The sequence below is a fragment of the Sminthopsis crassicaudata genome, chromosome 4, assembly GCF_048593235.1.
Source record: "Sminthopsis crassicaudata isolate SCR6 chromosome 4, ASM4859323v1, whole genome shotgun sequence".
In the NCBI taxonomy this organism is placed as follows: Eukaryota; Metazoa; Chordata; class Mammalia; order Dasyuromorphia; family Dasyuridae; genus Sminthopsis; species Sminthopsis crassicaudata.
In genome coordinates this window covers 10,539,688-10,562,621 of record NC_133620.1, presented here as the reverse complement: position 1 = coordinate 10,562,621, position 22,934 = coordinate 10,539,688, and the positions used below count along the sequence as shown (strand labels likewise).

General features: G+C 38.1%; 1 protein-coding gene across 4 annotated transcripts in view; it reads left to right on the top strand.

The window, feature by feature from the left end:
• Positions 1-22,934, top strand: part of PDE4B (phosphodiesterase 4B) — a 667,172-nt gene that overhangs the window by 36,149 nt on the left and 608,089 nt on the right. The gene's annotated exons all lie outside the window — the stretch shown is intronic.

The window sequence follows — 22,934 nt, the reverse complement described above, 5'->3', positions numbered from 1 at the left end:
CATCTCTATAAAATATTGCAAGAGGGGTGTTAGGGATACAGGAGTAGGTGGAAAGGATGAAAGTATAGCAGACTTGGTGACCATCACTAGCAATTTATTTTTAAAATGAGAATGTTGCTATTTTCCTTATATCTTGGTTCAAAATAATTTGACAGACAAAAGAGAATGATAAACACTTGGCAGAATTCAGAAGGAAGAATGTGAGCGTGGTCTTTGTTGCAATCTTCCAAAAGCTGCCATCCTTTTCTATCATTTTCTTTTTTGGGATTTGTGGGAGAAATAAGATCCTGGAGTTGTTCTGTAGTGGTATGACTGATCAGGCTAGAAGACGTCCAGCTGCAGAGGAGGCATGTGGTTAAAGAACAAGGCAGGTTTCTCTAGTACAAGTTCTCTTAATACTTTCATTGTCCCTGAATGATCCTTTGGGCAGTCTGAGAAAGTCTCCTCAGGATAATGTTAAATGCATAGTACCACAAAGGAACAAATAAAATGGATATATAGTCATATATCTCTATCTGTAGACATATAGAGATATGATGTAATATATATATATATATATATATAATAGGTGATAGGATATATGATTGATACTATGACATATTAGATATGAGATGAGATGAAATAATAGATAACCAAATCTGGAGTCAGAAGGCCTGAATTCAAATGTTGTCTTAAATCAGATTTGATATTAAGATTCACTGTGTGACCCCCCCAGGCAAATCATTTAATCTGTGTTTGTCTCAGTTTCCTCATCTGTACAATAGGGATAATAATAGCTCCTATTTCCCAAAGTTGTTATGAGGATCAAATAAAATAGTAATTATAGAGTACTTAGCCCCGTGCCTGACACATGGAGAACATTATATAAATGATTACTACTATTACTATTATTAGAATTATAAAATCATGTGATATATAATGGATTTCAGATTGCTTTACTATTTTCCTTTTTAAAACGATGAGTTTATGTTTTTTAGGTCTTCCTAAAAATTTATTAAACAAGATAAAAAGTAAGAAGCTGGGAGTCAGGAAACTTAAGTTGTAGCCAAGAGATGATGCTGTGTGTATGTGTGTGTTGGAAAGGGAGTCATGTAGATGGGGTATCTGAAGGATTGTAATGGGGAGGAGAGATAGCCTTGTGTTCTTTGACTTCAGAGAGCAGACATAGGATCTTTGGAGGTAAATAGGTTGAGGAAGAGGAATTTAAGATTGGTATCAGGAGAAGCTTCCTAATCACGAGGAGTTATCCCCAAGTAGGTTGGACTGCCTCAGGAGAGAGTAACTTTCCTCTCACTTGAAGTCTTCAGTAAATACATTGTAGAATGTGGATGGGGCGTCAGGGACTTTGGGGCGAAGAAGCTGGAGATGGCATTATATCATATTGGGAATTTTTGTTTGTACATAGGTTGGGTTTCATGGCCACTGAGACCCCTTCTGGTGAAAATATAACAACAAATGTAAATATATATGTTTACATTTGTGTATATATATATATATATATATACACACACACACATATATATATATTTACATTTGTATACACACACACACACACACACACACACACACACACACACTATAAAATAATATATATTTAACTAACTTAAATAATGTACAGTAATTCCTCTGGACACCATTTCCTCATTTTTAAATGTTAATGTCAGATTAAATATTTTCCCTATGTCTTTTTCAGCTCGATGGCTCTGATTTCTAGGATTTCTAAATCACTTTAGATTGAGGGTGTTGCATGAAATAGAGTTAGAAGCTTCTGTTGATATCTCTGCGTAATAGGTATTATTATTTTTCAAGAGAGCTCTTCAATTTATTTGCTGTGGATTTTGACATTATTGGTATTCTCAGGACCTGATGTTGGTTGAGATCATTTGCAAGGTAAGATATTAATCCATGTTAGTCAATCAACATTTATTATACGCCTATTGTATGCTAGGCCCTATACTAAGGGTTGGGAATACAAATAAAGGCAAACAGATGGTCCCTGTGTCTAGCCAGTGTAATGTACAACTAAATATTTACATATCCTAGTGATGGGAATAATATTTTGATATACTTGATTTAATTGACATGGATGCTCATGGGTGCTTTACTTTTTCATATAATTACCTTTTTTAAAGGATGAAGCTCTTAGTACAGTGCCTGGCACAGAATAAGTCTTAAATACAGGTTTATTTGTATTTGACTTGATGTGAAGTTGGAGAACAATGAAACTGTGTTGTTACTGGTTGTGGACTATTGACTTTTTAAAATTTTTTTTTTATTAATTTTTATAATTATAACATTTTCTTTGACAGTACATATGCATAGGTAAATGTTTTTTGTTTTTTTTTTTACATTATCCCTTGTACTCCCTTCTGTTCCAAATTTTTCCCCTCCTTCCCTCCACCCCCTCCCCTAGATGGCAGGCATTCCCATACATATTAAATATTATAGTATATCCTAGGTGACTATTGACTTCTGACTGAATAGGGAGCCTTTCTTTAGTGGAGTCTGAGTCTGATTCCTTGGAATCATTTTGAGAATTTTCACCTGAAAAACTGAAAGCAACTCACTTTCAGTCGTTTTAAATATTCTAGTTTCTATACATTTAGATCTTCTGGAGATTTCAGAATTTATTCAATGGGTGCATTTTATGAGAAGGAATTGCTATTTCTGTGAATCACACCTCCTACTTGGTTATCCTGGGCAAGAAAGGGGCTCATCTGGAGAATACCAATGACGTTCAGAAAAGAATTTCATTTGGAGGATGGGCAATAATGTGTAGCAATGTAGGTTGACCTCTCAGCTGCTTGGCATAATTATGTTTCCTGTTGATTTCTTTTCCTTACTTCACACTTTCTTAGGCTAAGAAATGCTTTAACAAAAGATATGAAGAAAGAAAATCATGATGGAGATTTAGGATAGAAAAGAAGTATTTTTCTGTAGCATTATATAACCCATTCAGAACTGCTAAGTTTTAAAGTCAAACTATTTTTAATTTCCTTAATAAAATGATGTGATTTATAATAAAATGAAATTTACAATCTATGTTAGAGTTTTTAAGTCTGTGGTATAGTGGATAAGACCTTATTCTTGGAGTCAGAGAGATCTAAATTAAAACCCTGCCTCAGACATCATCCAAATGAGCCCAGCTGATTACTTAAAACCTTTTGGGCCTTCAGTTTTTTTCATTTGTAAAATGGGGATATTATTAACATCTAAAAGGTAGTTGTGAGAATCAAATAATATCTAAAAAAAACTTTTTAAAAAATATAAAATCTTATCTATCTGTATTGTGTTATTATGATGTTAGGTATTATTATTATTATTCATAATAATAAAGGAAAAACATCAGATAATTCACATATTTAAGGTAAGAAGTTTCCTGTCTTGTGCTATCTATATATGATGATAAGACTATAATCTGGGACATAACTTTCTATAGGGTTCTTAGGCTTCTCCTCTTAGAAATAATAATGGAAACATTTTTGGAAGCATGGTTGATATTTTCAAGGGAATTCCTAAAGAATGTAAGCTTCTTGAGGACAGGAGTTGTTTAATTTTTAGCTTTGTAATATCCATCTTTAACAATTTTTTTCACATAGTAGGTAGTTAGTAAAAATATGTCATTTGCTTTAAAAAGGTATATTTTTATTCATGTTTGCAGACAGTCTAAGAATCATGTAAGAAGCAATAATAGCAGTAGACAGGAGCCTGAAGGTAGGGAGACCTGGATTAAAATCCTCTCTTAGACACTTATTAATAGCTTGATTCGGGACAAACTTGATTGTCTCTAAGAGTAATTCAAAACAACATCGACAGTGAGTCGATGATTCTTATTACCTTTTACTGCTTTACTCCTGCATTTACAAAATGGAAGTGGAAGGAGACTGCATATGATGAAGAATCACTTTGCATTTTCATCCATTTCACCCTGACTTTTGCTTAGGAAGTAGAAGAGAGGATTTTTTCAAGAATATGGGCTGGAAGAGGTGGATTAGCAATGAACCGAGAACGAGTGATAATAAATGCACAACTTTCATGTTACAAAAGATTCAAAAATGTTGGGCAAAAACCCCCTTTTCTCCCCCAAAGAAAAAGGATAAAGGTATTTATTTCAAGGAGTTGATCCACTGGGTTTTTTGGAAGCCAAGTATTGCCTGAGATGGGAAGTCACAGACAGGTTGTTATTTGTAATAATGGAACTGGTTTCCACATTATTGAAGCCATAAATCCAGTACACCAGTGGTGACAGTTTCAGAAATATATTACTTAGTTTCCTAAATAATACATAGGATCTCTTCTGGATTCATGCTGACTTAGAAAGTCATTAACTTACCTATGTTTCGTTATATTTTTTATTTATTTTGTTAAATGTTTCCCAATTATATTTTAATCTGGTTAAAATCTGACATTTAGAAGTGTTAGGATGGAGAGGTCACAATGTGGCTCATGGATTGTGTGTTTGACACCTCTGTATTAAATCAATGAAGTGTTTTATTATTATTATTATTATTATTATTATTATTATTAAACAATGTTCCATGAACTATGCATTTAAGAAACTGAAACTCCAGAATCGAGAGCCAAATGGATCAGTGGAATGAGTGCTGAATTTGAGGTCAGCAAACCTGAGTTTGGGTCTTAATTCTGTCATTCCACATCCAAGAAAACTTGGTCAAATCATCTCAGCTCTAGAAGCTTCAGTTTTCTTATCTACCAAATGAGAATTTTGGACTAGCTGGCCTCTATAGTCCCTTCCAATAGAAAATTGGCGAATCTAAGATGAGATTATTTGCAAACTGATGAGATTATTGCTTGACTAATATTTGATTTCAAGATGGAGGATTGACTCAAGGTGGGCCTTAATATTCAATAGCTTTGCACCAAAGTACTCTAAATATGATACCACCCTCAAATGTATGAATGTAAATGTTATGTAGCAGATAATGATAAAATGCCAAGAAACTAAATTCTTGCTTTGTTCAGTCACAAATTACTGGTGGCTCAGAAATTTTAAAATTAGTGAGAGAATCATAAATTAGTCATTCACTCAGCTCATTGCTCTATTTCTTGATTTCTCAGATGCAAAATTTCAAGCTATTACAAATAGCATTTTCCCAAATATTTAATGACATATTGGGAGAAAAAGTATCCAAGAGCTATTAGTCATTATTTACAAAAAAACCCCCAAAGTCTGGCTGAGTTCCATTATTTTCCCTTCTTCATTCACATTCATGGTATTTACGGAAATGTCCTACATTGTGGATTTATTCTCCCCTCGAAAAAAATACTCTTTCCAGGGGCTATTTATCCATATCAAGGAAGATAATTGAAAATTTTTGTCTGCAAAATGAGGTGAGGAGTCTATTTTCTCGGTATTGTAGAATTCATGTGAAATCCAGCAAACTGCTCTGGAGGAAGGTGCCAGGGGCATTCACCCCAGGTTGTAATCAACACCCAAGTTGGGTGATGGGTTAGCCTTTCTGAATGTCATCTCTTGGCAATTAGTTGGGATCTTTGAGCCATAACCCTCAATTATTTTCACATTTTGGGAGAAGTTGGACGCTTTCTTGTGCTCTGTCTTTGCACCATCTGTCTCCTGTGCCTGGGATGAATTCTTTCCTTTCTCTGATCTCTCAAAATCCCTTCAAGACTGAAGTCAGGCGCTGTCCACATGGGGCCTTTCCTCTATTCCTCCTTCCCCATTTTCATTGGTTTTTAACCAGAAAAAAACAGTAGCATAGAAGAGATCAGACTGTCTCCAAAGTCAGGAAGATCTTCGCTATTTTGGCTGCGTGATGCTGAGAAAATCATTTAACCTCGCAGTAATTCTTGAACATTCTGATTTGAAGAAAAAGTACATTGGTAAGGAAATATTTCTCATCTGAGAGTTCCTTATACCAATAAATCACATGACCAAATTTTGTCTCTATGTAAGAAGACTTTTTTGTATTTACATTCCCAATATCTCACATAGTATTTGGCACATAATGTAAGTTTGTTGATTGATTATATATTTATATATAATAATATACTATTTATAATATATAACAATATATAATGTATTATGTAAGATTATATTATAAATAAAACATATAATATATAATATATGTAATATAGTATGTATATGTGACTAGATAGATTTATATATATTCTTTCTATATATATCTATATCTATATATCTATTTATCTATCTATACAATCACACACACACACACACACACACACACACACACACACACACACACACACACATACTCTGTAAGAATGTAAGACATTTGTGGACAGGGATAGTTTTTGATCTTTGAATCCCTAGGGTCTAGCACAGTGCTCGGCACACAATAGGCTCTTAAAAATGATCATAGACTGGTTGAGTTAAAGTACTGAGTGCCCATTCTCAGAGAGAAAAGAATGGATAGGTCTTCAGGAAGCCATGGTACCCTGATTTAGTGGACTATAGCACAAAATGTACCAAAAGGATGTCCATGAGACCCATCCAGCTGTAAGGATGCTTGGAATAGGCCGATGAACATTCATGAGTTTGGTCTTGGGAATGTAATAATCGGCCTGGAATAGAACTCCTAAGGGCCAAATCCTGAACGAATTAATTTCATTTTTTTTTTTTTCTTACACTTCTTCTCCTAGTATGAGGTTTGAACTTTTCATGAAAAGGCAAGTCAGGACATTCTGCCCTTATCTCACTCAAGAGCACTCCTGATTGGTGGAATCAAAAGGCATCTGACAAGCTATTTTTAGGTTTGAAAAAGGATCTGACTTTGCAGCTCTTCAAACAGACTCTAAGTGACCACTTGTCAGGGGTGTTATAGTAAGGAATACCTTTAGTATTTAGTATTTAGTAGTAGTACTGGCCAGCTTTTAATCTCCTTGATTTTTTTACCCTTCTTGAAGATGAAGAAGTGCTCTTCTTGGGCTAGGACTTCCCAGACCTTCCAGTTTGGCTGCTTTGTTTCCAAGGGACTTGGATAGATAGTTGTAATTGGTCAGCTAGCAGAGCTGATGGGCGCATGTGGACTCCCCGGCTTTTCTGGGTGTATTGTTCTCAGTATCTATATCGAAAAACTCCAAAGAGGCAGATCTAAGTGATGTACAGCGGCCTTTTTTATTTCCTTTTCTCTGAGCCAATTTACATATCATATATCACCAACTTGCTTAGAGGGGGACAGCTTGTGTTGAAGCTTCCCAGAACATGGTTTGCCATCTAAGAGAGGACTTAGTGATCAGATTTAAGGCAACTCAGGCCTCCGGAATATACATTGATTGCAACAGGAACTCCAGTTTTGTTCAGCATGTCGTGTTTTGTGTGGGAAGATATTTGGCACATAGAGCCTGTAAAGCAGATTCAGATACAGGGGAAATGCCCTTCAGCTTTGCTGTGTGGCAACTAATTTGTAATTTCAGCAAAAAATATGCTCATTAACTTTTGAAGGAGAAGTTGTGTGTCTATCCCCTCTATAATTACTTGATCTTTGTGCTCTAAGAAACAGAGTGTATGTGATGCTGTAGCAGGAGCTCAGCTCTCTGGCCTTCTGTTTCACAAAAACCAGGTTTTCTTCAGAATCCAGCTTGACCAGCTCCCTCCTGTGTGAAGCCTCCCTGTCCACATTTAACAATAATGGATGATAGTTATATCAAACCTTAAGATCTGAGATGTACTTTCTCACTTGTTACACACCACAAACCCAAGAAGCAAATGCTGGGATTACCCTATTCTATAAGGCAAACTGAGGCAGAGATTCTATGGCCTGACCACGGTTACACCCTTGGCAATTGATTGTCCTCAGATCTTCCTCCCCACTGGTGCACCATTCAACTTCTCCCTCTGGAAATCACTTGGTGAACACTTGTACTTACTTCTCTGTGTTTGTGTTGAATCCTTTTGCTAAAATGGAAGTTGCCTGAGGAGAGGAACTCTTTCTTTGCTTATTTATTTTGTTTTGTATTGTGAGAACCTAACATGATACCTGGCAGAGGAGGAGGATGTTCATAAATGTTTGCTGAATGGATCAGAATTGGAATGATGTTAATCTGACTGGAAAGTGATTGGAAGATCACGGCGATGAATGTAATGGTCATTCAACAAGCATTTAGTAAACACTCGCTATGTGCCAGAATTGTAGTAGCAGAGGAAATAGACAAGGTAGTGCTAATAATAATGATAATAATTAATAATAATAATAATAATATCAAATGAGATAGCATATGTAAAGTGCTTTACAAAATTTAAATACAATATAAATGTTAGCTATTATTATGGTTGTTAAATAATTATTATTGTTAATAATACTCTCTCACTCAGAGCTTAGCACAGTGCCTGAAATTTAATAGGCACTTAACACATGTTTGTTCACTATTAACTGTTGAGATATATGACAACAATTGCTGCTGTAGTCCATAGGCTAGGACTTTTGCTTTCTGCCTCTGTTAAGGGATCCCTCCAAAATATAACCACCAATGAATGCTTATACCAAGTTTAGTACTAAGGGAATCTCACCTTGAAAGAGAGATCTTTTGACTCATCACAAAACCCTAGATGAAATTACTTAAAGCTTAAGCTTCACTCCTATCTGGAGTTCCACCAAAAGGGGACTTAGGGAAGATACTAGTTTACATGTTACTTCAGGTAGGTCTGGTATTTTTCCTTTACATATAAGAAAAGTAGGGGGGCAGCTAGGTGGCGCAGTGGATAGAGCACCAGCCTTGAATTCAGGAGGACCCGAGTTCAAATCTGGTCTCAGACACTTAACACTTCCTAGCTGTGTGACCCTGGGCAAGTCACTTAACCCCAGCCTCAGAAAGGAAAAAAAAAAAAAAAAAGAAAGAAAGAAAAGAAAAGCAGGACACAAAAAATTTATATGTATTGACAAAACTCAAAATGGAATAATTTATAACTTCTCATACTCTCCTGGGAGATTGAATCCCAAATACTAGAATAGGAGATCATCTGCCAGACTGCTGAATAGTTACCCATGTGTCACCTCAGTTCTGCACTAAGTAACTCAGGTGAATATCCTCCCACCTCCAGGCCAGGAACTGGGTGTCTCTTGCTTGTTGGTTTTCTGAAACAAAGTCTCTTTACTTTGAGCCAGATCTGCCTGAGAGACCCACTTGAACTTATAAGCCAGTTTTTAAAGCTGAAAATGTCCAGCTCAGATTGTTGTTATTTCCATAGGAGACAGAAAGGCTGCTAGGGCATGATAACTGTGGAATTATATGTAGAAGAATTGCACATATTTAACATATATTGGATTACTTGCTAAGGGAGGGAGAAAAATTTTGGAAACCAAGGGTGATTTTGTAAGGGTGAATGATGAAATCTATGCATATATCCTGAAAATAAAAATTAAAAATAATAGAATTGTCAATTTTCATTATGTTTAATTGTAAAGGGCTAGAACTGAGCAAATGCATTTGGATAATGGAGCATGTGAGACTAATTGCAACTGGAAGATTTCCTATTAACTTGTTTGAAGGTTGACCCTCCCCAGCTGTTCTGTGCTGACTTGATGGGTGGGACAAAGAGGGGGAAGTGACCTGTGTGGGAGGAGGAGGAGGAGGAAGAGGAAATTGAGATGCTCACGCTCAGTCTCTTGTGGTGTTTGAGGGAGAAAGGTGTTTGTGAGATTGCTAGACCTAACCCCCTGACCTTGACCGTAAAAGATCAAAAATAAAGACGTTTAGTGATCCTGACTCCAGCTGATTTCTGGGAAGACAGAGTTCCAGCATTTAATTATTTTGAAAAAATAAAAAAGGATATTTTAATTCCCTCCCCCCAAAAAAGGCCGTTAGGGGTCCAGCACTCAGCACTCAGGTTCATGCTCCTCTGAGGCTAGACATGTGATTTAGCTTTTATGGAACATAATTTGCTATTTCTGGTGAAGGTAAGGAAAGGGTGAGCTGCTCCTTCCCAAGCTTTCCACAAGAAGCTAAAGAAGTGAGAACTCCTTTACCACATGTTCCAGAGACAAAGAGAAAATAAATCTGAAGTCTTCTCTTCATTTTTAACATTTCCTCACCCAAATGCAACTAAGGGACCAAATAAGTCCCTTTTAGAGAAGAGAAGACCCTTTGCCATTCCAAAGAGTCCAAGTCTTTTGGGGAAACACCACCATATTTGGTCTGGCAGAAGCCGGTGGGTCAACTTTACACATGTTCCATGAGCTTGTAAGCTCCCCAAGCACAGGGCTGTCTTTTGCCTCTATTTGTATCCCAAGTGCTTAGCTCATATTTGGCATATAGTTAAATAAATGCTTATTTATTGATGTGATGGCCCTGATGGGCCCATCCTCCTAAATAAGTCAGGTAATGTCTGCTATGCATCTGAAGACTTGACAATTATTTTATTTGATCCATATATGTTACTATTCCTGCTCCATTTTTGTCTAGCACTGTGCTAGGTCTACAGTGGGCACTGAATGAATGCTTGTTGAGTTGACTTAAACTGATCCTCAGGACAACTTTATAGTAGGTGCTATAATTCTCCTCATTTTACAGATGGGGAAAGTGAGGCTGAAAAAAACTGAAGTGACAACCTCACAGGCACATGGCTGGTAGCTTTCCAAGGAGGAATTCAAACTAGGGCCACCTGACCCAACTCCATAGCACAGTCTTTGGTCACGCTGTGTTGGTTGTGAGGAATTTAAAAGGACTATTTTTTAAAGACTGTTTTGTGAATAGCTGGAACTCTGCAAAAGCTCTTGCTTATTGAATGTGTTTATTTCAGTTATCTCAGTGACTTTTTGGGGTAACACTGATTTCTGTGAGAATCTCTTTCCTCTTAAGTGTTTTTATTTCAGTGAGCTCAGTGACTTTTTGGGGTGACACTGATTTCTGTGAGAATCTCTTGCCTCTCTAATGTCGTTATTTCTGTGAGCTCAGTGATTTTTTTTTTTTTTTTGGACACTAATTTCTGCTAAAAGTCTCCAAAGGCTAGGCAACAAATGATTTATAGAATCTCTAATATAATTTCTGGACACACACACTTTCTTTATCCATTTCTTTATCTCCCTCTGTCTTTCTTTGTCTCTCTCTCCTTCTCTCCCTCTCTCTCTCTCTGTGTCTCTCTTTCTGTCTCTGTTTCACACACACACACCACACCTCCCTCACACACTCACAACTTTTCCCACAGGGAGGTCAATAAGCATCAGAAAAATGTTACCTGAGATGAGACAAGGAACACAGAAGGGATGCACTGGGCCCAATAGGCAAAACCATGTCTGCTCTGTGCTCTTTTCAGGGTTCAGCAAAGACAATTGACTGAAGAAAATTAAGCCTTTATTGTAGAAAAGACTGTCTTAAACTGCTCTTTTCCACACTGGAGAAGTCAGACTGACATTCTGAGACCAAAAGCAGGATGCCTTCTAGACAGTGACATGTCTAATATGTCGCCAAGAAACAGACGCAATAATTACTCAATATGTCATCGTGTGCTTCTCCTTTGTGGCTTTCTCCTTCTCTGCTGTTACTTGTGATCAGCAAAACGCTCATTATGATTTAGGGCAAAGGAAGCTATATAATTTTAAAGTTGTACGTGATTAGACTAAGGAAACTGCTTTTTTAATAACTTAAGCTGGAATTTTATTTATTTGTAAAAAGGTATAATTTGGCATATGGAAGAGTGCCTGGTTTCAGATTTTGCCTCTGAAACTCACTGGTTTGTAGACGTGAGTAAATCACTAAATCTCTCTGAACCTCAAATAATTCTCTAAGACTGTAAGTCTTCCTTCAATAAACAATTATTAAGCACCTACTCTGTACTAAGTACTAAGCTGAGCATACATTAGAGTTTACAGATTAATGGAGAAACAACATGCAAATAACTGTGTACATATACACAAGATAAATGGGAAATAATTCACAGAGAAAAGGCAGTAGAATTAAGTGGGATTGGGAAAGGCTTTATGGAGAAAGTGGGATTTTATCTAGGATTTGAAGGAGGCCAGGAATAAGGGAATGGAGAATCTTGGTGGAGGAACAGAATGGAACTCAGTGTCTTTGGGCTGCTTAGTCCTGTGTTTTCTCTCCAAGCGAGTAGCTTGGAAGCTTGAAAAGCTTCCCTTTCTCCCCTTTTCAGCCTCCTTTTACTTGTCTTCCCTTCCCCACTCCCTTTGAACATAAGCTTGAGATCAAAAGCTATTTTCTTTTCTTTTTTTTTTTTTTTTGCCTGTATTTATCTTACTGGTGCTCAGCATAGTTCCCATCACATAATAAATCTTAATAAATAATTTGTCTAATCTCTCATCTTTTTTTTATTATTAGTTTTTATTTACCAGATATATGCATGGGTAATTTTACAACATTGACACTTGCCAAACCTTATCTTCTAATTTTTCCTCTCCTTTTCCCCCCCAGATGGCAGGTTGACCAATACATGTTAAGTATGTTTTTTTTTGTTTTTTTTTGTTTTGTTTTGTTTTGTTTTTTGGAGGCTGGGGTTAAATGACTTGCCTAGGGTCACGCAGCTAGGAAGTGTTAAGTGTCAGAGACCAGATTTGAACTGGGGTCTTCCTGAATTCAAGGCTAGCTGCCCCCCATGTTAAATATGTTAAAGTATAAATTAAATACAATATATGTATACATGTCCAAATAGCTGTTCTGCTGCACAAAAAGAATGGGACTTTGAAATAGTGTACAATTAGCCTGTGAAGGAAATCCAAAATGCAGGTGGACAAAATTAGAGCGCTAATCTCTCATCTTGGGCGTGTACCTACCTTCCTGAGATCTTCCCCCTTCCCACCCTAATAATCTCTTCATGTTGATAAGGAGATTCATCAGGGCTCTCAACATTCTGTACCTGCACAGTACAAGTTAGAGATGGATTGCTTCTTAATACTCCACATTTCCAAATTCAAAAATCTTCAGTGACTACTTTGTTTTCACTAGCAGAAAATGCAATCTAAGACTGTAAACTTTTTTTTCACAATTTGTCTTCCACTAATCATTCTGGACTTGACCTTTTTATCCATTCTCCAAGTCAGTCAATTGATCTTCTAGCTCTTCCTCAAAAGGAAATATCCCATCATCCTGTCCTTATATCTATGTCTAAGTGGCCCCAGGAGTCTACAATTTCCTTCTTCCTCCCTTCTGCCTGGTAATTCCTAGAGATTCAATGTGAAAAGAACTCCCTGTCTGAGTCCTTTTCCTGTCCTCTTGATGAGGGAAAGGAAAGGGGGAACCCCGTTTCTTGGCACATAGATAACAAGATAATCCCTTGAGGGGGTGTCCCCTGTAAAATGAATTTACAGACCCAAAAACCTAGATTGATAAATAAAAGGTTTATTGTAGAAATTTGGAAGTAAAGTTCAATTAGAAAGATGCCAGGCTGAAGGTGGCTGCTGGGCGGGCAGGAACCCTTACATGGCCAGAAAGATACCATGTGTTGGGGGGAAGGGCTCCTGCAAAGAGAGAGCTCCGGCTTGGCTCTTTTATACCTAAAAGATTGTGGATGGTTTCAATTTCTTGGTGGGCTTTTCAGATAAGGAAGAAACTGTTTGTGGGGGGCTGAGAAAATCCAAGCCAGCTCAGATCCGGTGGGGGTTGGGCCTGGATATTCAGCCATGAGGGTTGGGAAATCAGAAAATAATCTTAAAAGGACCTCAACCCCCATCACTCTCAGTCTGTAATGTCTTCTCATTTTTGAATTTACTTTGGAATTACTTACTTGCATACTGATATGCACATAATATATAATATCTTTTCCAAGAAAGCCCCAACTGAGATTATGAAGACTTAGTAAGACTGAAAAATGATTACATAGACTTGAACTTGGGACTTTGTGACCCTGGAGTTTAAAATCTAATTGGAAAGATAAACATAGATTTTTATAGCATGAGAAGAATAATTGACATCATGAAACAGTAATTGTATAGTGATGTGTTGTAATATCTGTATAAATAGGTAAAAATGGTAGCTCTATAAAGGGGAATCACTACAGATCAATGGTCAATGTGATTGATCAAGGAAGTATTAATGACAAAGTGTCCTGATCTGATGCTTGGTAGAAGTGTATGATTTGGATTGATAGAAAGAACAAACGGTACTCCACCCAAGACGATAGAAGAATAGTGCTGGTATAAAGATAGGAATAAAGAAGATGTTTAAAACAAACTAAAAATTCTTGTAAGGACATTGACTTAGTTGGGACACAGAGAAACTTATTTGAAGAGAGTTAGTATTCCCTAATTTAGAAACACTATCCTTGGAAAAACCCTACAACTAAAAAAGTTTGAACATTCTCTCTCCATCTCCCTGTCATTCAGAGCTATTATCTTGCTGGTTCTGCTCACTCCAGACAGCAGCTCTCTTGACTGATGTCTTTGGTCATTATCCCTAGGGCAAGGTGGTGAGTAATTGAGTCAAGCACATTGGAGATTTGCTGCAATTAACAGGTTGCTATAGGAGAGAAACTCTGCAAGGCAGGAAGGGTGTGGTCCCAGAAAGCAGACAAAGGATCAAACCTAGAGATGGAAGAGGAAAAGGATGGGGTGTGAACTGAATCTAAGAAACAGGTTAAGGTAATATCTTCAATTTAGATCAATCCCTTCCTCTCCCCCTCTCCCTTTACTCTCTCCATTCCCTTTCATCTTTCCCTCCTTTCCTCTCCATTTCCCCCTCACCTCTTCTTCTCCATCATTAGTGGAGTCTAAAATATAAGATGAGGACTCCTTTGGATAATATGGAAAAGGGAAAGAAATCATAAATGTAGAGTCAGAGGTTCAAATCTTGTAAGATGTTAGTCAAGTCATCCTTGCAAAACTTTGTGTTACATTCTTTTTCTCTTCTTCCCTCCCTTCCTCCCTGAGATGACAAGTAATGCAACATGTGTTAAACATGTGCAATTCTTCTATACATATTTCCTCAATTATCATGCTTATGAGAAAAACCAGATCAAAAAGGAAAAATGAGAAAGAAAACAAAAAGGAAGCAAGCTACAATAAAAGGGAAAATTTTATGGTGTGATCCACACTCAGTCCCCTCTCTGAGTGCAGATGGCTCTCAGAAGCTTGCTTTCTAATAGAGGGATAAACACATATGGGAAAGAGATTTATCAGGAAAAGCAGTCTGGTGAATCCATTGAGATTGGGAGCCAATCCATGAAACAATCAGTTGTCATCTTCTAGTACCAATGGTAGTACTGATATGATTATGATTCTCAGAACAAGAACAAACGGTAGAAACAATGGAAAGTTGGGATATAGCAAGGTAGACGGCCAGATGCCCCTGCTGGTAAGGCTGGTGTCCTAGTGGATGGCTTGCTGGAAAGTGATGGTATGGGACCAGTTACTTACCAGTTTGGATAGCTCAGCACCAGGGTGGCTTTCTCTCAAAGAGCAGATGGATTCCTCCAGGCTTTGGGGAAGCATGTTCTCTAGAAGTCTGTGCTAGATGGTGATTTTCCAAGTGGAAAAAATTGGGACAGTGACAGAGCAGAGAACATGTTAGCTAGACAGGTCAGGCTTTTCTGGTGGCTGCTAGGTGGGATGTATTGGATAGAAGAAAGGAGCCTTTCCTTCCCTCTTCCAAGATTGTCTAGGCGTCTGATCCATCGGGCGTCCAAATTCCAGTTTCCTCTGCACTGCGTTCACCAGCTGGTTGGGGTGTCCTAGAATGCCTGAGGTGATAAAGTTAAACTTGCTAAAAAGAAAAAAAAAAGTTATAGGCAGATGACTGGGTGTTGGTTGAGCTGAGGGCTGTGTGAAGGTGCTTTAGTTTTTATGGCTGGTGTAGAAGATGATGAGGTGCTGAGCTTTCTCAAGATGGTGTTTCCACACATCAAAGGCAGCCAATATTGAAAGGAGCTCTAAGTCTTCTCTGCTGAAGTTTGAGCCACTGGAAAGGGGTGGCTTCCTGGACACCATTGGATGTAGCAAACTCTGTTCTTTCATTCCCTAAACTATCATCTCATCTCTCTTTCTCAGAAAAACTTTTAGAAAAAAATTATTTCCCTTTGGAAAGATGGGTAAATAGAGAAATAGATGATAGGTGGGAAGATGAAAAATAGAGAGTTTCTGAAGTACTTCCTTTGGACCAGATACTGTGCTAAATGCTGAAGATACGAGGAAAGACATGCAAGGAGATGACATTGTAATGAGAGAAGATGGGACAGAAAAGGGAGCTGGAAAACCGGAGAGGAGAGAGGGAATCATCTCAGTGGTGTGTCCGAAGGTGTCTAGGCAGTTCTCAAGAGAGCTAGCTTCCAGGAAGATAAGGTCAGAGTTGTTCTAATAAAAGCTAGTGTGCATTTGGAGCAGAGGACAATTTTCTTGAGTGGGGAGGAAGTAGAGGTGATGGTCTGAAGGGATATGGCACAGATGGAGATGTCCTCCCTTTCATTCTGTCGCTTTTTTTTTTTTTTTTTGAGGCTGGGGTTAAGTGACTTGCCCAGGGTCACACAGCTAGGAAGTGTTAAGTGTCTGAGACCACATTTGAACTCGGGTCCTCCTGAATTCAAGGCTGGTGCTCTATCCACTGTGCCACCTAGCTGCCCCCATTCTGTCACTTTTCAATCCCTTGAAATCTGACTTCTGACTTCATCACTCCACTAATCAATAAATATTGATCAATCATCTACCCTGTAGCAGGCACAGTCATAGGCACTTGGTATACAGAGACAATATAAATTTTAAAAAATCTCTATTCCCAAAATTTACATCCTATTGGAGGAAATAATTTGAACTCAGCTGAATCTGCTCTCTAGCTCTCAATATCCAAGTCCAATCATCTTTTCTCAGGCTTCATCCCAATGTCTTAGCCCAGTGCCTGGCACTTAGTAGGCACTTAATAAATACTTCTTCAGTTGATTTAACCTAACTCAACCTCCTTGACATCCTTTGACACTTTTGCCTGTTCTATCTTCCGGGATACTCTCTCCTGTGTTTTCATGACTCTACTTATTCATTTTGAGTTCTCCCCTTCCTTGTCTAAGTATTCCTCATTTTCCTTTTCTTGATCCTTCTGTCTCATCCTCTTACTGTGAGTGTAATACAGGCCTTTGTCATGGGTTTATTCCCTTCCCTCTATATCCTCTGGCATTGCTTGGGATCCTTATGCTGAGAATTCTTAGATCTTTCTCTCTCTCACACATATGAATGTATATTCGAGCATATATATATATATATATATATATATATATATATATGCATATTTATGTATATATGAATGTGTGTATATATAAATATTATATGCATAGCTATCCATATATATGCATATATATCCATATATAAATGTGTATATTTATGTCTACATATGCACATGTGTATATATAAATATTTATAAATATAAGTGTGTGTATAAATCTCCTCTTCTCTCTCTCTTTCTCCCTCCTTCCCTTTCTCCCTCCATTCTTCCCTCTTTTTCTCCCTCTCTTCCTATCATCAATTACTTACAAGACCTTTCCAGTGATATCACAAAGGCTTCTTATAAAATGTCCAAAATCATTATCTTTCTTCCCAAAGCCAAGCCCCTTCCTAATTTCCTTATCTCTTTCAAGATGACGGCATCTTTCCAGTTCCCAATTTTTCTTCTCCACTTACACAGCCCCCATTGTAGATCAGATGCTCTGCCCCTCTTGCTTGGACTATTGCCACAGCCTTTGAAGTAGCCTAAGTTTGTACCCCTAGCCTCTCTCTTCTCCAATCCATCCCCCACAGCCACCTAAGCGCTTCTCCTGGAGATTGTATCTCAACGTATCACATTCTTGCTCAGCAAGCTTGGGTGGCTCCCTTCTGTCTCTAGGATAAAAGACAAGCTCTAATGTTGAGATGTCAGAGCCCTTAAGACCTGGGCTACAACCCAGGCTCACCATAATTACTCTCCCAGACGCTCTCCATTCTTGTCAAATTGGCCTTTTTGGCCAATTTTTGTTGGACATTCTGTGTCCCACTTCTGTGCTTTTGCACAGGCTCTCCCCTTGTCTCTCCTCTCTGCTCACCCCATGCCTTGAATGCCCTTGTCACCTCTACCCCTAGAAGCCAGTTTCTATCAAAACTCAGCTCAAGTTAAACCTCCTACCTACAGCCTTTGCTGACCCTCTAGCTGCTAATCCTTTCCCCTACCTCAAATCACCCCCTTAATCTGAGTATATGTATGTATGTTTTGTATATATCAGATAGGATGTTGAGTGGCCTCCGTATTCTGATACATTATGGAATGTAAAGAAAAAGTTTCAGAGGAAATATAGGATTGAGATTTTGCCTCTTGAAAACTTTTTTATAAAGGATCCAGAACTGGGAGTGTCCTATTCCCATGACTTTCATATTTGATCAGTGCAAAGGCAGTGTTAAGAAATGTAGGAACAAGTTACTTACCTGGGTGAGTATGTGGGGAGACTAGCTATTGGATCAGCCCTACCCTAGGAGTCTTTAAAAAACACAAATAAGGTCTGAGAAATGGATTATCTATAGTAGTCAAGAACAGACCTAATTATGGAGGAAGAATGCAGTTCTTGACAGGAGAGTAATGTTTCACTTTTCTTTTCCACGTCTTCCAGAATACAATGGTTATGGGAAGGGGTTTTTCTTTCTTTTCTCTAAACTTCCACAATAATAATATCCTTCAGCAAAGCAAGTCAAGAAGTCAGTCAATAATATGTGGTAGGCAGCAGTTAGGAAACACAGTGGATAAATCTCCAAGACTGGAGTCAGGAAGGTCTGAGTTCAGATTTGGCTCCAGAGACTTACTTGCTATATGACCCTAAGCAAGTCACTTCACCCTGTTTGTCTCAGTTTCCTCATTTGTAAAATGCTCTGAATAAGGAAATGGCCAACTACTTTAGCATCTTTGCTAAGAAAACCTCAAGTGGGATCATGAGGAGTTGCAAGCATAGATCTTGTTTATTTATAGTTGCTTGCAATGTGTATCCAATTCCTCAAGATAAATTGGGGCATAGTCTCAGAGGGAAGTCACAAAATTAAGGAGGACTAAGAAGGTTTTGGACAAAACATAGGATGTTAGACACTACTTGAAGGACCAGAGAAGCAGGCAAGTGATATAAGGACACCAGGAGAAGAGGAAAGACATCATGCTGAAAGTGCACATTGTGTCCCTGTCTATTTTTTCCTGTAACTCAATTAGCTTCTCCTTGGAGAATTTGAATGCTGTACCATTTGGTCCAAATGTATAATATTGACATCACTTCACTGTCTGTGGTATCTTTTAGCAAGATGAATTTTCTTCCTTATCTCTTTTAGTTAGATCAGTTTTTGCTTTTGCTTTGTTTGAGATCAGGATTGTTACCCCTACTCTTTTTACTTTTTTTTTTTTCCTGAGTCTGGGGTTAAGTGACTTGCCCAGGGTCATGCAGCTAGGAAGTGTTAAGTGTCTGAGACCAGATTTGAACTCGGGTCCCCCTGAATTCAAGGCTGGTGCTCTCTCCACTGCGCCACCTAGCTGCCCCCTTACTCTTTTTACTTCAGCTAAAACATGATATATTCTGCTCCAGTCTTTTACCTTTACTCTGTTTGTAACTCTTTGCTTCAAGAGTGTTTCTTGTAAATAACATATTATAAGGTTCTGATTTTAATCTGCTCTGCTACTTGCTTCCATTTTATGGGAGAATTCATTCCATTCATATTCAAGTTATGATTTTACCAGCTGTGTATTTCTCTCAATTCTTTTTTTTTTCTATACTCTTTCTCTATTTTTACTCTGTTCTCCTATCACCAGTGTTTTGTTTGTGACCATCATCTCCTATAATCTGCCCTCTCTTCTATCATCCCTGGTATATAGATTGTTTCTATTGTGAACAGACCTTGTGTACATACAAAATGTGCTCTACATATGTGCCTGCTCTTCCTACTGACATTATGCATATCTGAGGAGACAATACTTTTGGGTTTTGGGGGGAAATGTTTTATAGCTTCTGATATATTTCAAGTAAATGTTTTTTTTTTTTTTTTTTAGTAAATTGTGTCAACTAATGGACTATAAAGGCTGAATATAATGTAAGCTATGGTTTGAGGAGTACAGATATACAGAATATCCTGAATTTGGAATAGTCATAACCTGGGGAACTGGAGCCACAAATTTTGGTGAAACCTCAGAAAGCTATTCCATGTATGTTGTACATTTCCTTGCCTGCTTGTTTCTTCTCATGTTATTTCATATAAGTATCTTTTTTTTTTTTTTTTTTTTTTGAGATTTTTTTTCTCCCCCTGAGGCTGGGGTTAAGTGACTTGCCCAGGGTCACACAGCTAGGAAGTGTTAAGTGTCCGAGACCAGATTTGAACTCGGGTCCTCCTGAATTCAAGGCTGATGCTCTATCCACTGCGCCACCTAGCTGCCCCTGTTTCATATAAGTATAAGGTAAACTCCCAGTGGCCAGGGATATTTAAGCTGTGTATCTGTATCCCCTTTGCTTAACACAACAATGTGCAACAATGGTAGGTGCTTAACAAGTATTTTTTAATCAAAACATTCACTAAGTAACTAAGTACTTCCTCTTCCAAATAATGTTCTGGGTGCTGGGGTTAAACAAGTACAAAACAATCCTTCTTGTCAATGAGATTACATTTTCCTAGATGAAAACATTGTGAAGACAGATATGTGTAAATATGGAGCTGGTGGTGCTTGAGCTGGGGTTTGAAGGAAGCTAGGGATTCTAAAAAGCAAATGTGCCGAAGTGATTCATTTCAGGGAAGAGTCAATGTAAAGCTTGGAGGTGGGAGGTACTATATTATTCTGTATGAGGAACAGGAAGAATTATTTTTGAGAGTCTGAGTCAAATAATGCTTGAGCTCAATGAAAGTTTTCTCTAAAAGTGGCGTCAAATGGAGTGAGTTGAGTTGTATTAACAGATGTGTGAGAGTTGCTGGCTTCAGATTCTGTCAGGTCAGAGTTCAAGTTCCAAAGATGAGGCACATTGGCTGTATGAGTGGGCAAATCCCTTAAACTCTCAGTGGCAAGAAAAGTATCAAAAAGGAAAGTGTCAAAGTGTAAATCTTTATTGAATGTCAACAGAAGTTCCTCACATTTGATTAGATCACAATTACAAGGTTTTTCTTCTTCTTCCTCCCCTATTCCTCAAAAAAAAAAAAAAAAAAAAAGAAGTTGAAGGAAAAAAAAAAACAACAATTAAAAAACCTGCCAATCCTGAGAATCTGATAGTTCAGGAAGCCAGGGGCTGCACAGTGATTGTCTAGTGCAAAAATCACAAAACCACTGCTTGTCTTTCACTAAAGAGTGTATCTGTGGAAGACAATGGCTCAGGATTATTAGAGGAGGGGGCTTTATAGCAACTATTTTAGTTCACCATTTCAGGAAATGCCTTTCTTTGTAATTAATTGTGTTATCTGGCTGACTATTAAAGGTCAACACAGAAATGGGGACCCTAGAATTGTGGGGTCACCTTCTTATCTGTTGATTGTCCTAGGGAAATTGCAGCATGACCATGGCTTTAGGTCTGGTTAATAACTAGATGTAACTGACCAAAATAAGTGCTGCTAAGACTATCATAGCTAATAATTTAAGGTGGGACAAAATTTTACATATTTTATCTCATTTGATCCTTATAATGACCCCATGAATCACGTGTTCCATGTGGAATAGATATGCTGATTTATAGATGAGGAAACTGAGTCTGAGAGAAGCTAAGTAACTTGCCAGCTAATAAGCCTTTGTGACAGGATTTGAACTCAGATCTTCTGTACTCTAAATACACTGCTGTAGTGTCTGTGCCCACCTCTGTGTCTCTGAACTAAATAGTAACCCCATAATAAGATGCTAAGAATCTTTCTTTGCCTTAAGCTTGTTGAATCCTACCATAAAATCCAGGAGCAAGGGAGGGAGCTCTAGCTTGGACTTTGACATACATCTGCCTGAGGAAGTATTTCCAGCAATACAGGGAACAATATGTGAACTTAATTGAGTGACACAGTATGGTTGGAGTTTTCAAGGCATCTTACAGGATGATTGAAGAAAGGAAAAGAAGCAGAACTAAGGCAAAAGAATTGACGGTTTCCCAGCAGGGCCACAATGTCTTGGGTCCTATTCCTGGCCCCAAAGGGAGGGGGGCAATTAGCATTTCAGCTGCCACAAGGAGACACTTCGGATTGCTGAATGTGAATTTTGCACAATTCTCAGAAATGCTGGAGAGTCCTCCAAAAATGGGGTTCTCATTGTGGATTTGCGAAGGTCACCACGGCATAGAATATTGGAGCTGGAAAAAGCCTTAGGACCATCAGACTTAGCTTTCTCATTTCCCAAGAGAGTTAACTGGGGCCTGGAGAAGGAAAATAATTTGTCCACAAGTAGAGGAACTCTGAGTTGGAAGGGACCACCGAGCTTTACCCTTTGAACATTTACTTGAGCACATCCACCTCACTGTCACAAATCTGACAAGTGGTCTCTTGATAGCTGATAGAAAATGTCAGCTGAGTTCACTTGGGTATTTGCAAGAATGGGCTCCATTCTACTTATTTCAGCTCATTCCCCACTCTGCAGCACAGCCAGACTGGCCTATTTGTTGTTCTTGACACAGGACTCTCTGTTTTTGTCTCAAATGCCTCTTGGACATGGTATCAATCATCCACTTCTTTGGAGGGCCTGTGTTGTCAACTTTCTGGTCTCATAACCTCCTGCTGTTTGACCTTTGGAAGAGTCAGTAGTTCTCAGATGATCTGAGCTGAAGGCTAATTTTTGTTTTTGATGTGAGACAAGAATACAGGGTCCTTGCTTCTATGTTTTGAGAGAATAATGAAGAGGGAGCCACACACTTGAGGAGACACACATGTATTCTAAATTGAAATCTGCGATCACAGACACAGCTATGTCAGAGTCAAGGCCACGAGTTTATAGTGGCAACTGCTGCAAAGACCTATGCAGCAAATCAAATGATCCTAGAGAAGCAGACCCTCCTACTCAAAACTGGCAGGAGGGCTCCTGGGAAGAATTAACCAATCATTTAATAAATCTTTATGAAGCAT